The following is a 15991-nucleotide window of genomic DNA, read 5'->3' as shown; positions in this document are numbered from 1 at the left end:
ATAATATAAGGAAGAAAAACTGTGACTAACTAGATTATAAATTTCTCTTGCAGAAACCTTTGAATTCCTAGTGTCTAACCCTGTTCTGAACTGCTTTACTCATTGTCCTCCTGCTTACCCGGGAATTCTTTGATTTCTTATTTTGAATGAATCAAAATTTCTTTTATACATATATCTTTCTCTTCTTTTGGTGCTGAATACCAACCATATGGCCTTGTGCATGCTAGGCAAGTTCTCTATCACTAAACTACATCCCCAAATCTTTTACACATATCTTTAAATGAAAGACCATAGAGCCTAAATATATTTGCTAATGTTCCCCAGTTGATCTTGCTATAACTCATTACTTTTACAAAAATGTTGCTATGTAATTATTTAAAGTTGCTTTGCCCAATCTGATACACCTTGGTTTTCTTTAATACTTCACCTGATTTCTGCCTGTTGATTGTACTGGTATATATTTAGGTTGCTATGACCATAGTACAAATTTTAACATTTATTCATAACCTTTATTCCATCAATTCTTCAAGACTTCAATGCATGGTGTCAGGATCAGGACACATTTCCAACTTCTCTTACAAGTTGCATCAGTCTTTTCTAATGAAAAATGTTAATTAGGGTAATACTAGACACACATATATGCATATATTAGTATTTACTTAAGAAAATTGTTTTTAATCTGTTTCCTTTTATAGAAACTAATATACCATTCTTGACTGATATAAAAGGAAAAGGTCTAATAATAAAGGATGAAATGAAGACAAAATCAATGCGTCTCCTTGGTAAGAACAATAATTTTTAAAATTCACTTATGATTTAACTGTCCTCTCTAGGAGTTTATGGATATTCAATGACAACAGCACTATTATTATTATATTAGTGGTATTATTATTATATAAGAAAAATCTTCATGAATTCTCTCCTACAAAAAGCCCACAATAATAGAAAGAAGACCAGTAGAGTATGATTACATCAAAATTAACCCCACCATTATGTATAACTCTAATGCACTAATAAAATTAATTAATTAATTAATTTGTATGAAAAGACCAGAAACTAAAGAAAGCATCAGAAACTAAAAAGACTGGAAGAAAGACAGTGGGATGACATATTCAAAGTATTATAAGTAACCCTGATTTTACATCCAAGCAAATACATGAAAAGAGAATTAGTTACAATCAGGCACTTTATAAGAAAGAGTTCTTCAGACTGAAAGCAAGTGTCCTCACACCGTTTTTTGAATCCATACATTCAAGAGCATTGGTGAATTCTTTATAGATTCTGGAGATTAGCGCTCTATCTGAAGTATGATTGGCAAAGATTTTCTCCCACTCTGTAGGCTCTTTCTTTGCATTGCTGATAGTTTCCTTTGCTGAGAGAAAGCTTTTTAGTTTGAATCTATCCCAGTTATTAATTCTTGCTTTTATTTCTTGTGCTATGGGAGTCCTGTTGAGGAAGTCTGGTCCTAAGCCGACATGTTGAAGCTCTGGACCTACTTTTTCTTCTATAAGATGCAAGGTCTCTGGTCTGATTCCGAGATCCTTAATCCATTTTGAGTTTAGTTTTGTGCATGGTGAGAGATATGGGTTTAGTTTCATTCTGTTGCATATGGATTTCCAATTCTCCCAGCACCATTTGTTGAAGAGGCTATCTTTTCTCCATTGCATATTTTTGGCACCTTTGTCTAGTATGAGAAAATTGTATTTATTTGGGTTTGTGTCCGTGTCCTCTATTCTGTACCATTGATCCACCTTTCTATTTTGGTACCAATACCATGCCGTTTTTGTTACTATTGCTTTGTAGTAGAGTTGAAGATCTGGTATTGCGATACCCCCTGCTTCACTATGTAAATAATCCAATTGACAAATGGGCTAAGGAAATGAATAGACACTTCACAGAAGAAGATGTACAAGCAATCAACAAACATATGGAAAAATGTTCAACATCTCTAGTAATAAGAGAAATGCAAATCAAAACCACCCTAAGATTCCATCTCACCCCAATTAGAATGGCAATTATCAAGAATACAACCAACAACAGGTGTTGGCGAGGATGTGGGGAGAAAGGTACACTCTTACATTGCTGGTGGGGCTGCAAATTAGTGCAGCCACTCTGGAAAGCAGTGTGGAGATTCCTTAGAAAACTTGGAATGGAAACACCATTTGACCCAGCTATCCCACTCCTTGGCCTATACCCAAAGGACTTAAAATCAGCATACTACAGAGATTTAGCCACATCAATGTTCATAGCTGCTCAGTTCACAATAGCCAGATTGTGGAACCAACCTAGATGTCCTTCAATTGATGAATGGATAAAGAAAATGTGGTATATATATACAATGGAATATTACTCAGCCATAAAGAATGATAAAATTATGGCATTTGCAGGCAAATGGATGAAACTGGAGAATATCATGCTAAGTGAGATAAGCCAATCTCAAAAAACCAAAGGAAGAATGATATCGCTAATAAGTGGATGATGACACATAATGGGGGGTGGGAAGGGTTAGTGTTGGGGTTGGAGTTGGGTTTAGGGAGGGGGGCAGGAATGGAGGAAGGAAGGACTGTATAGATGGAGGGGAAGGGTGGGAGGGGAGGGGGGGAAGGGAAAAAATGGCAGAATGAATCAAACAACATTACCCTATGTAAATTTATGATTACACAAATGGTATGCCTTTACGCCATGTACAAATAGAGAAACAACATGTATCCCATTTGTTTACAATAAAAAGAAAAAAAAAAAAAGAACATTGGTGAAGAGATTCTGTTATTATAAAGACTGTACAAATACATATTTTTGTTCTCTTCTTTTACTTGATTTAAAATGTAATCATATAGTACAATATTTATTTAGTTGTATAATTGAGATGGGTGGAACCTATGACGTGCTGGAGAAAGAAAATTAAAGGAGACAGCAACTCAAATCCGTAGGGAAGTATTTTTGAAAGAATTTTTACTAGCAATCATAAATAAAGGACATAATTATAACAAACTTGTCCTTTTTTTCTTTTCTTGACTTCTTTTAAAGTTAAAGTATATATAAAGAAATAATTGTGATATGATTATAGTAACAGCTTTAATGCTTACAATATTTATAGGAATACTAAGTCAGTAAGAGGGAATAATGTTTCTATACCTTATTGAAAATTAATTATAAATTTGAGGTACATTCTAAAAGTGATTTGCTGAATGGTTTTAACAATGCTATGGATATATTAAACGCTATTGAATTGGATACTTTAAAAGAAGAAATTATATGATATATTTCATGTTTTTAAAGAGTAGTTTTAGACAGGAAATACTTTGAAATCATTCTAGAAAAAGAGGTGAAAGTCTCTACAGTGAAAACTATAGAACAATAAAGGAAGAAATACAAGACTTTCAAAGATGGAAAGATCTCCCATGCTCTTGGAGAAGCAGAATTAACATTGTCAAAATGACCATACTACTAAAAGTGTTATACACATTTAATGCAATTTCTATTAAAATCCCAATGACATTCTTCATAGAACTAGAAAAAGCAATTATGAAATTCATTTGGAAAAATTAGAGACCCAGAATAGCCAAAGCAATACTTACCAAGAAAAGTAAAGCAGGAGACATCAAAATATCATACCTTAAATTTTACTACAGAGGCATAGTAACAAAAATGGCATGGTATTGGCACCAACACAGATATGTAGACCAATGACCCAGAATGGAAGACAAAGAGACAAACCCACATAAATATAGTTATCTAATACTAGGTAAAGGTGCCAAAAACTACATTGGAGAAAAAAATAGCCTCTAAAACAAATGGTGCTGGGAAAACTAGAAATCCATATATAGCAAAATGAAATTAAACCCCTATCTCACCCTGCATAAAACTCAGCTCAAAGTGTATCAAGAACTTAGGCACTACAACAGAGACACTGTAGTTAATAACTTAGGAACTGACTTCCTTAACAAGAACCCTAAAACACAAGAATTAAAATCAAGAATCAAAAATGAGGTAGTATCAAACTGAAAGCCTCCTCACAGCAAAGGAAATAATCAATAACATGAAGAGAGAGCCTACAGAATGGATCTTTACCAGATCTTTACCACATGGACCTCAGATAGAGCATTGATCTCCAGGATATATAAAGAACTCAAAAAACTTAACACGAAAAAAACAAATAATATAAATGGACTAAGAAACTGAACAGATACTTCACAGAAGAAGATATACAATTGATCCACAAATACATGAAAAAAAATGTTCAACATCTCTATCATCTTACTCCAGTCAGAATGGCAATTATCTGAATACAAGCAACAATAAGTGTTGGCGGGGATGTGGGGATAAAGGTATACTCATACATTGCTGGTGGGACTGCAAATTTGAGCATCCGCTCTGGAAAACAGTATGGTGATTCCATAAAAAACTTGGAATACCATTTGACTCAGTTATTCCACTCCTCAGTTTATACTCAAAGGACTTAAAATCAGCATGCTACTGTGATGCAACCACATCAATGTTTATAGCAGCTCAATTCACAATAGCTAAGCTATGGAACCAACCTAAGTGCCCTTTAATAGATGAATGGATAAAGAAAATGTGATATTTATATACACAATGTATTACTTAGCCATACAGAAGAATGCTGGGAAATGGATGGAACTGGAGACTATAATGCTAAGTGAAATAGGCCAATCCCAAAAAGTCAAAGGCTGAATGTCCTCTCTGATGCTAACACACCATGGGGGTGGGGGAGAATAGAACTTCACTGGATTAGACAAAGGAGAATGAAGGGAAGGGAGGAAGAGAGGAATAGGAAAGACAATAGAATGAATCAGACATCATATGATTTCCTATGTTCATATATGAATACACGACCAGTATAACTCCACATCATGTCCAACCACAAGAATGGGAAGTATACTTCATATATATATAGTAGGTCAATATACATTCTACTGTTGTGTATATCTAAAATAAGCAAAGAAAAATGAACAAAAGATATTCAAAATAACTAGAAGAAGTTTTTAAATGAAAGGAATAAATATATACTTTAAACAATAACACCAAAGGTAGTTCTAATTCTCAAAAGACAGATTGACAGACTGCCTTAAAAAACAAAATCCAACAATATGCTGCCTGAAAGAAATTCATCTAACTTGCAGACATGCACAGATTAAAAGTGAAAGTGATGGAAAATGATACTCCAAGCAAATGGAATCCAAAATCAAGCAGGATTCAACAAAGTATACTTCCAAGCCAAAATCAGTCAGAGGAGGCAAGGAGAATGGATTCATTAATAAGATAAAACAATTATAAATACACTGAACATTGGAGTACCCAATCTTATGAAATAAACAATACTGGACATAAAAGGGCAGATAGGCCCCAATATAATGATACTAGATGATGTTAATAGGTCACTCACTCAACAATCAGCAACAAAGAAACATTAGACATTTACAGAATATTCCATCTAACAGGGGTAGAACACACATTATTTTCATCAGTACCTACAGCTTCCTCTAAAATAGATCCTATATTAGACCATAAAGCAAGTCTTAACAAACACAAAAAACTGAAATAATTTATTGCATCTTATCAGCTCACAATGGGATGAAACTAGAAATCAACATAAAAATGGCAGAAATTCAACCAACGCATAAAAATTAAGCAATAAATTTTTGAATGGAAACTGGGGTGTTGACTAAATCAGGGAAGATACTTAAAAATTCCCAGAATCAAATTAAAAAGGAGGAGGATCGAGAAAATTGTGGAGGTAAAGCAAGCCACAAGTCCCAGTCCCCTCACACCACAGAAAGAGGGCAGTGAATAAAAGCAGAATTAACCAGTGGGTGACAAAATCAAAGCTCTGAGACTCAGTACTACATAGTCTGAGGCCTGGAGAGACTGGAAGATAAGTTACCAGGGAGAAATCAAAATCCAGAGTGCCCTGACCCAAAGCTGTGGATGAGTGGGGGACGAGATAACAGAGAGAAAGAGGCAGGGAGCAGACAGTCTCTTAAGCTCACACATTAAAAACCACTGGAAAACTGTTGAAAAGACAGAAAAACTTTAAAATGCATAAGGTTCCTTAAAGCAGCATAAACCATTTAAAACTAAATTGTGTGTGTTGGGGGGGAAGCTGAGTGCAGGCCCCTGCAGCTGTCTTGCAGAGTCCACAGCTGACCAGTCAGCCTCTTAAATCAGCACAGCATCTTCCCACGCCCAGACAGCCACAAATTAAACCGGAGGGAAGCCTCCCTGCAGCGGGTTTTCTAAGAATCCAGCTAGAAAGTCTTTTATTTGTTGATTTTAGATATACATGATGGTAGAGTATATTTTGACATATTATACATACATATTTGACATATTATACATACATAAAAGCCATTCCCATAAGGATCCCATTCTTGTGCTTGTGCATGATGTGGAGTTATGCTAGTCAGTGTATTCATTTATGAGCAAAGAAAAGTTATGTCAGATTCATTCTACTGTCTTTCCTATTCCCATACCCACTCCCTTCCCTTCATTCCCCTTTGTCTAATCCAATGAACTTCTATTCTTCCCTCCTCCTCCTTCCTTGCTCTGTGTTTGCCAGTAAATCTATCTGGAGACTATCATGCTAAATGAAATAAGCCCATAAGACCACAGGTTGAATGTTCTCTCTGATACAAGAGTGCTGACACACATCAAGGGAAGGAGGATAAGAAGAGAAGTTTAGTGGAAATAAAAGGAAGAAAAGGGGACTAGGAATAAGAAAGGCAGTAAAATGAATCTAACATGATTTTTCTATGTACTTATATGAATACATCACAGTGAATCTACACATCATGTGCATCCACAAGACTGGCATCTTAATCAGACTAAGATATACTCCATGTTTGTATAAACATTGAAAATAGACTGTACTATCACATATAACTAAAAAGAACAAATTTATAAAAAAATATTACTGATAAACGTTTTAGATATTAATCCATTTATAACAAAAATCACTTTAAATATCTATAACCTAAACACATCAATTTAAAAAACAGACATGAACCAGGTGCAGTGGTGCATGCCAGTAATCCCAGCAGCTCAGGAGGATGAGGCAAGAGGATCAAAAGTTCAAAGCCAGCCTCAGCACTTTAAGGATGCCTTAAGCATCTCAGTGAGAACCTGTCTCTAAATAAAATATAAAAAAGGACTGGGGATGTGTTTCAGTGGTAAAGTGCCCCTGGATTCAATCCCTGGTGCAAAAACAACCAAACAACAACAACAACAACAAAGACATGTTCAGACAGGTTTGAAAAAAAAAAAAGATCCAGATATATGTTGTTCATAAGAAACCTACTTTTAATATAGACAGACAAATTAAACCTAAAGAAATGAGAATATATACCATCCTATCACTAATCAAAAGAAATCAAAAGTAGCCACATTAATCAGAATACGCAGACTTGGGAGCAGGACAATTACTATGATAACAAGAGTCATTAAGTAATGATTAAGGAATCAATTCTCCAAGAAGATATAGTGATCCTTAATGTATATGAACCTACCACAGTGCACCAAAATGCAGGAAGCAAAACCAATAGAATTTCAAGGAAAACTAGACAAATTCAGTATTACATTTGGTAACTCAAATACCCCTCTATCAGTAATTGACACATCTTAGAGATAAAAATTATTGAGAACATAGTAAACTACACAGCATCAATCTACCTGATAGATTTAGAATACTTTACCAAATAATAATAGAGTTATTTCAGGCTTTTTTCAGGCTCACACTATGTATTTACCAGGAGAGATTACAAATAACTCAGTTCAAAAATAGGCAAAAAAGCTAAACAGATGTATCATCAAAGATACAAAGAATAACAAAATTAAGATACCAATGAATGATCACGTTCATTGCTGGTGGGAATGCAAAATGAGATAGCCATTTTAAAAGAAAGACAGTTTGACAGTTTTTACAAAGCTAAACATAATCTTATTATATAATTGCCATCAATATTGCTCCTGATACTCAAATAGTTGAAACCTTACATCTACACAAACACTTGCACATAAATGTTTATAGCTACTTTATTTATAATTGTCACAAATTAGAAGCAACCAAGATGTTCTTTGATAGAATAATGCATAAACAAACTGGTACTTCCATGTAATGTTTCATTATTTAGTAATAAATAGAAAGGAGCTATTAAGCCACAAGATGATATACGAGGAACTTAAAATGCACTTTACTAAAAATAAGACAATCTGAAAGGGCTATATAATGTATGATATCCTGTGATACTCTAGGAAGTACAAAATTACAGGTACAGTAAAAATATCAGAAGTTTACAAAGATTCAGAGTAAAGGGAGGTGCAAATAAGTATAAGCACGAGAAATTTTCAGGGTGCTGTAATTATTTTGTATGATTATGTAGCAGTGGATACATGATTATATCCATTTGCAAAAACCCATGAAAATACACAACAGAAAGAGTTACCTCTAATGTAAACCATGGATTTTAGTTATCTATGAATTCAATGCAGTCACAGTCAAGATTCCAGGACTGGGGATGCAGAGGTAGCTCAGTAATGGAGCACTTGCCTAGCATGAGCTAAAGGCCTGGGTTCCATAACTAGCTCCACAAAGATAAAAGGAAAAAGAAAAAGAAAGAATTCCTCAACATTTTTTTTCTGAAAAATTGATAACTGAATTCTAAAATTTTTATCCCAGTAGAGGTTCATACAGACAAAATAGCAAAGACCACCCTGAAAAAGTACAAAGGACTTAAAACATTAAATTTGAAGGACATAAAACATTAAATAGCAGGTCCTAGTATAAAGACACAATCATTAAAGCAGTTGTGGTATTGGTACAATGTTAGACAAACAGATGAATGGAACAATTATTGATGACAAATACTATGTAACAACTATGTGAATATTCTTTTAGAAATAGTTCTATTCCTATGTATATTGTCAAATAATTAACCTTCTTGAAAATAATATAAGAAAATATCTTGTTTTGGGATTAAGGAAATATTTTTTTAAACAGTGTACAGCACTGTTGTGTTTTTAAACTGGACTTAACATTAAAAATATATACACATCAATAGGTATCAATTATTAAGAAATTTAAAAAGAAAATGCCAGAGTAGGAGATTATTTTGCAGTATAAATACCCAACAGAAGACTTTTATCCAAGAATATTTAATTGCCAAATGACCTTCCAGTTCTAATGTTTAGAGATTTGACAATCTAGATACTTTTATATCATTCTTATTTTGAATAAAAAAACTAATTATATTAGTATGTCATCCATTAATTTTTTAAAAGGCTAATTATGTGTGTGTATCTCTCTCTCTCCTTCTCCCTCTCTCTCTCTGTCTCTCTCTGTCTCTCTCTCTCTCTCACACACACACACACACACACACACAGATTCATGCACCCATGTACACACAAACGCAAACCTCATATCCCTATGTTAGTAATGCCTTACAAAGTGTTTTGAAATCTTTTTATTTCTATAGAGACTGATCCAGAACGCTTGAAAGATGCTTTAAAACAACATTTATTGAAGAGTGATTTCAGGACACCACCAGTGAATCTCCCTGGTATGTAAAAGCTTCTCAAGTCTAATATTTCTCATTTTTTATCATTTTTGGAGTATGGTTAAGTATGTGTCTGCAGTGACAACACTATCTGTATATTACATGACATGGGAAAAAGTCCTCACAAGTACCCTCCCATAATTGTACTGTGCTACTTACAAAAAATAGAAAATTAGCTACATATCACTACTCTTAGAACTCATCCATTTAGCAAATACTTTAGAAAAGTCAAATGAGCTTAGTGCTTTCTTTGTTCACATATATCCTAGGCTATCCTAATTGATTAGATGAAAAGTTCTCTTTCTAATGTAGATAAAAAGTTCTTTCAATCTGCAATAATAAAATGACTCATACCTGTGGTTAAGAATATAACAGTTACGATTGTATTATTAACTGGATATGTGTTCTTGGTCATTCAGTAAACATGTTAAACCTCAGTATCCTGAAACTTATTTGATGCAAATGACCTTCCAGTTCTAATGTCTAGAGATTTAACAGTGCAGACATATCATAATAACTACATCCATTGTTAAAAAAGGCTAATTATGTTAGTCTGTCTCTCTCTCTCACACACACACACACCTTTCACATCCCTATTTTAGGACTACCTCACAAAGTATTTTGAAATCTTCTTATTCTATAGAGATTGATCCAGAATACTTGAGAGATGGTTTTAAACAACCTTTATTGAAGAGTGAATACAAGACACTGCCAGTGGATATCCCTGGTAAGAAAAAAATTTGCAAGTCTAATATTTTACCTTTTTTTAAACTTCTTCAGATAAATATGTCTTTAAGGACTATACTACCTCTACATTATCATGACATAGGCAACGATCTTCATGGGTACCCTTCTATGATTGTTTTTCACTGTCTTACTAGAAATGGAAAATTTGTTAAATGTGATTACTTCTGGAAATCATCCAGTCAGCAAGCAATTCATAAAAAGCAAATTTTATAGTGAGATTAGAATATAATTGGTCAAAGTATGTCCGAAGTTATTCTTGTCACTTTGTATTTCCACTCTAGATAGAAATTTTCTTTGAATCTGCAAAAACAGAAAATTTGGCTTATACATGTGATAAAAGGAGAAAAATATGTTATTTTATTAGTTACCAATTCTTGCTGTACTTTACAATGTCGGGCATGACAGTAATATAACTTTAGTAGAGTCCCTTAGTTGTGTTATATAATTCAGATATTTTAATACTGTCATTAGTCATGGAGTAACAGAATTAGATAAAGCATTCATTGATGTCTGATATACTGTTCAAAGGGGCAGACAGCTTAACAGAGAAATAAGGTAAAGAGACATTAAGAGAGAAAACCTCCAAAGTCATTGTCATTCAGAAGTGACCGTGTGCCTTCCAAAGGCTGTTCCCTTAGAGGTGCAACATTAGCAGCTTCACACTACAAGAGTAAGAGACCCCTATTTCTCAACCTTACAATGGATCATAGACCTTAATGTAAGAACTGAAATTTTGCAAGTACAAGAGGAAAACATAGGAGAGACACTTTAAGATAGTGTACAGGCAACAACTTCCTGAATAGGACTCCAAGTGCTCCGGAAATAATAGCAAGAATTGACAAATGTGATTATATCTAATTGATTCTAAGATAAAGAGCGAGGAGAAAGGCAAGATAACATATATTATATATCATATATATATAATCATCAAAGGAAGATCTCCTTGAGCTGCTCAAACATATCAGTCTCCTCTGGAAATACCCAAAAATAATACTTTATGGGTTCTCTAGGTATTCCGTAATTCTAGTTTGCAACTAATATTAACCCTCATACCCAGTATGATTAAAAGCTGGCTTAAATCAGAAGCTGTTCCAGGAGGCAGTATAATGACATATTCCAAGAGTTAAAGGGAAAAAAAATCTGTTATCTAAGATCTGTATATACAATAAAGTTAATTTTCCAAAAAGGAGGTGAAATAAAGATATTTCTAAATGAATGAAAATTTAGAGAATTTGTTGCTAGCAGAAATGCTTTCTAATAAGTTAAAAAGAAATTTCCTCAGGCTAAGAACAATTGATCTCTGACAATAATTTGAATCCCATAAAATGAGCTTGGTTTAAAGGAATTCTGTAATGCTGAAAGACCATATAAATACGTATGGCCTCTCCCTCCTATTGTATTGATTTAAACCTTGTTAGGACATTAATATATAGACATGCAATCTGCTCTATAATAGCAGCACATAGGTAATAGTTGGGAGAAGTTATATATTAGAGTAAAATATTGACAAAATATAGGCAATCTGAATCCACAGGAACAAATGAATAGAACCAGAACTTATAAATAAGAAGGGTAATATAATAAATGCTATAAATACAGTCATGCATCATTTAACAAAGCTGATACATTCCGAGAAATATATCATTAGGCAATTTCATCATTGTGAAAATGGCTACTTAAATCATATAGGCTACTATACACCTAGGCTATATGGTGTAGTCTGCATTATATATACTTAGTCCATCACTGACTGAAACATAATTATGCTATGCATGACTGTATATTTTTATTCTTTTTTGTCTCAGTTTCTTTAAAAGGCATGTGAATTTATGTAAAGAAATGATTATAACAATAACAGTTCAGTAATAGCAGTTGTCTTTAATATTTAAAGTTGTAATTTGTAATTTATTTCACCCAGAAATAAGATTTTATTGGCTATTTTAGCATCTCTTAGCCCAGTCAATTTTTTAAAATAATTTATTTATTTTGATTCATTGTAAACAAATGGGGCACACCATGTTTCTCTGGTTGTACGTGAAGTAGAGGCATACCATTTGTGTATTCATACATGTACATAGGGTGACTATGTTTGTCTCATTCTGTTATTTTTCCTTACCCCAACCCCTCCCACTCCTCTTTTTTCTCTATACAATCCATCCATCCTCCATTCTTGCCTCCCTCCCACCCCCCATTATGTATCATCATCCGCTTATCAGAGAGATCATTTGGCCTTTGTTTTTTGGGGGATTGGCTCATCTCACGTAGCATGATATTCTGCAACTTCATCCATTTGCCTGCAAATGCCATAATTTTATTCTTCTTTATGACTGAGTAATATTCCACTGTGTATATATACCACAGTTTCTTTATCCATTCATCCATTGAAGGGCATCTAGGTTGGTTCCACAATGTAGCTATTGGAATTGAGCAGCTATGAACATTGAAGTGGCTGCATCACTGTAGCATGCTGATAACAATAGCACAAAATGGGGAAGAGAAAATAGACCTACATAGGAAGAACTTTCCATTATTTCATTAGAATTTATTAAAATAAATCGAAGTACATTCTAAACTTGTGATGATGGTATATAAATCTCTGAATATTTTAAAAATCAAAGAATTGAACTTTTTTTTTTGGTACCAGGTATTGAACTCAGGGGCACTTAACAATTGAACTACATCCCCAGCCCTTTTTTTGTATTTTATTTAGAGACAGGTTCTCTGAGTTGCATAGGGCCTCACTAAGTTGCCGAGGCTGGTTTTGAACTCTTGATCCTCCTGTCTTAACCTCCTGAGCCACAGGCATGTGCCACTGCGCCCAGTAGAACTGAATGTTTTAAATGGGCTAATTATATGGTACATTGTAGACTTTTAAAAAATACATCTGAAAAAAAACCTTAAAATTATTAAAGAAGGGAAAGATTTTTTAAAAAATTAAATCAAAGGGATGATGTTGCATTAAAGGAAAATGGTAACTCCTATTAGATTATCTCTAGCATATACCTTTTACTTCCTGTTCCTTAACCCAATTTTCCCTCAAATTCTCATTTCTTCCATTTATGTAAGGATCATTTGCATGCTCATTTCAAATGCATCAGTCCTTTACACATAAACCAATTGTAGAAAGGACCGGAGAGGCTAAAATATATGTGTTAATATTCCAAGTTTTGAGTTGATGTATATCTTACTACTTTAACAAAATGCTGTTCCTTAATTATCAAAAAAAAAAAAGTTCTGCCCTATCTCATGCATCTTTTTATTTTGGTAATAATGTATCCATCGTTATAGAGTGTAATCATGAAATATTTGAGCAACCATTTCTATTTATTCATATGTGATCCATTTTTCCAAAGAGAAAATGTCTACTCTATAGGGTCAGAATTATAACAGGTTTCCAAACACAGTTACATGCTCTGCTAAAACCAACTCCCACCCACAAAATGTTAAGTTTCATCATTGACCTTAACCTCACCAATCCTACTTATCCCCTTTTCAATAAATTTCCCTTTAAATAATTTTCATGTGTTTTATGATATGTTATTTTTATGTCTTTGAACCTAGTCAGTGGTTTTTGAGTCCTGCAAAAATATAAAGTTGCATAGAAGCTGAAGAGGGAAATGATCTCATCATGCCCAAGTAGTTTTGCAAATTTAGCTATTTTCTTTTTGCTAAATGCTACATGAACCTCAGAGGGCACTTTTTTAAAGTCCAACAAATATCTTGTCATTCTTTTTATCACTGACATTTACAATGATTTACAGTTACATGATCTAAAATGAAATGGAAATATTTGTGGTGAATCAAAGAATTTCTTCCTTATACTAAGTATCTGTGACTAATGAGATGATGATCTGCAGCTAGAACTATGGGGGGAAATGTTAAGTTCCATTTCACATGGAACATACTACAGAATTAATGTGATTTTAATTTTAATTTGAAAGTTATATTATTATCATAATGTCTCTGAGTGATTTCAATTTGTATAAGAGCTATAACTGCATAGAAAAATCACTGCTTAAAGAGTTACATGACTTTGAGATGTGCATCAGCTTTGTCTTTCTCTGGAAATATGATCTTGGTGAACTCAGTACACATACCTACTTCAATATTATATGGCTTATATAATTGCTAGCATCCTTTCCCTTCGAAGGTTTTGTTATTTTCCAATTTAGGCATTTCATTATTATTCTACAAATAAACTTGTTTAGTTAGCACTACCAACACACACACACGCACACATCACATACACACTCATATCTGTGAATAACTGGTTATCATACAGTGTTATATATGTGATATATGTGATTTTCTACAGGAACGGATACAGATGGATCGACACGTGCAATTGAAAGAGGCAAAAACAAGGGTGAATCCAAGATACAAATACAGAATCCCCCTGGTAATAACAAGAATTTTTATGACTTTAGCATTTCTTTTTAGTTTATCTTCTCCAGAATTAATTTATTGTGGCTCCTTAGTGAGAACAGTACCTATAAATCCTTATCACATGAGCAAAAGTCTTCATGAATTCCACTATAATCCATAGAACTCTAGTATTAACTGGCAATTTCAAATTAACTAAATACAGTTGTTTTTCTTAACTCATCCACTTGGAATGTAATCCATAAAAATACAATAGTATAATAACCTTAGAATATACTTCATGGGAAGATATCCAGTGCTATTCTATTCACTGTTTCAGGATTATATAGAAATGTTTCTTCCAATTTTTCAAAACCAGAAAGACTGGCTAATAGACATAATAATAACAGGAATTTAACACATAGTTATTTTCATTAGTTATCAAGTCCTCTTTATGATAAAAACATCAGGCAAGGTGTATTCAAGTTCTTTAGTTGTGTTATATTTCCGAGATATTATCCAACTGAATGTAGTACTGTAAGTGCAGAGTTAGGCACACGTCTTTTGATTAAAACCAAAAGAAGAGACTTTAATAGAGAATTCCAGGGGAAAGGAGGAGGAAAAAAGGGAAATACTGGGAACTAGATGGGAAGAAACACTTAGAAAGCCCTGGTAAAATCACTGACATTCAAGGGAGATGGTTTGCATGTCCAAGGGCCCCTTAAAGAACAACGTAAGAGTGTTCCAACAGCAGAGGGAAGAGACTCAAGTAAAATAATCCTGCCAAATCAACAACAAGGAAACAAAAACAAGTCCGCAAAGGGGATGAATACATCAGCATCCAGATTTTCTATAATATATTATCTAAATGGCAAAATTGCATGTAACCTGTGTACATTCTCCTATATAGTTTGAATCACCTCTAGATTATTTATAATAACCAGTACAAAGTAAATGCCATGTAAGTAGTTGTTATACTATATTGTTTAGGGAATAATGACCAAAAAATGCCATATATGTTCAATATAAATGCAGTTTATTTCAAATACTTTGGATCCATTATCAACTGAATACTTAGATGAAGTACCCATTTATATAGAGGGTTACCTGCATTAATAACCATTGAATTGCACACCTTTAAATGGGAAAATATTTGGTATGTTTTATAGATAACATTTGTATATACATGTATATAGCATCACTAACATTTTTTATTTATATGTATATGCTTATATATATATATTCCCATTTATGTATACGTATACAGATATATGTATGCATATTATATATAAACATATATAATATACAAT

The sequence above is a fragment of the Sciurus carolinensis genome, chromosome 12 (assembly GCF_902686445.1).
Source record: "Sciurus carolinensis chromosome 12, mSciCar1.2, whole genome shotgun sequence".
NCBI lineage: Eukaryota > Metazoa > Chordata > Mammalia > Rodentia > Sciuridae > Sciurus > Sciurus carolinensis.
The sequence above is the reverse complement of the archived record's forward strand: the minus strand, read 5'-3'. Positions refer to the sequence as shown.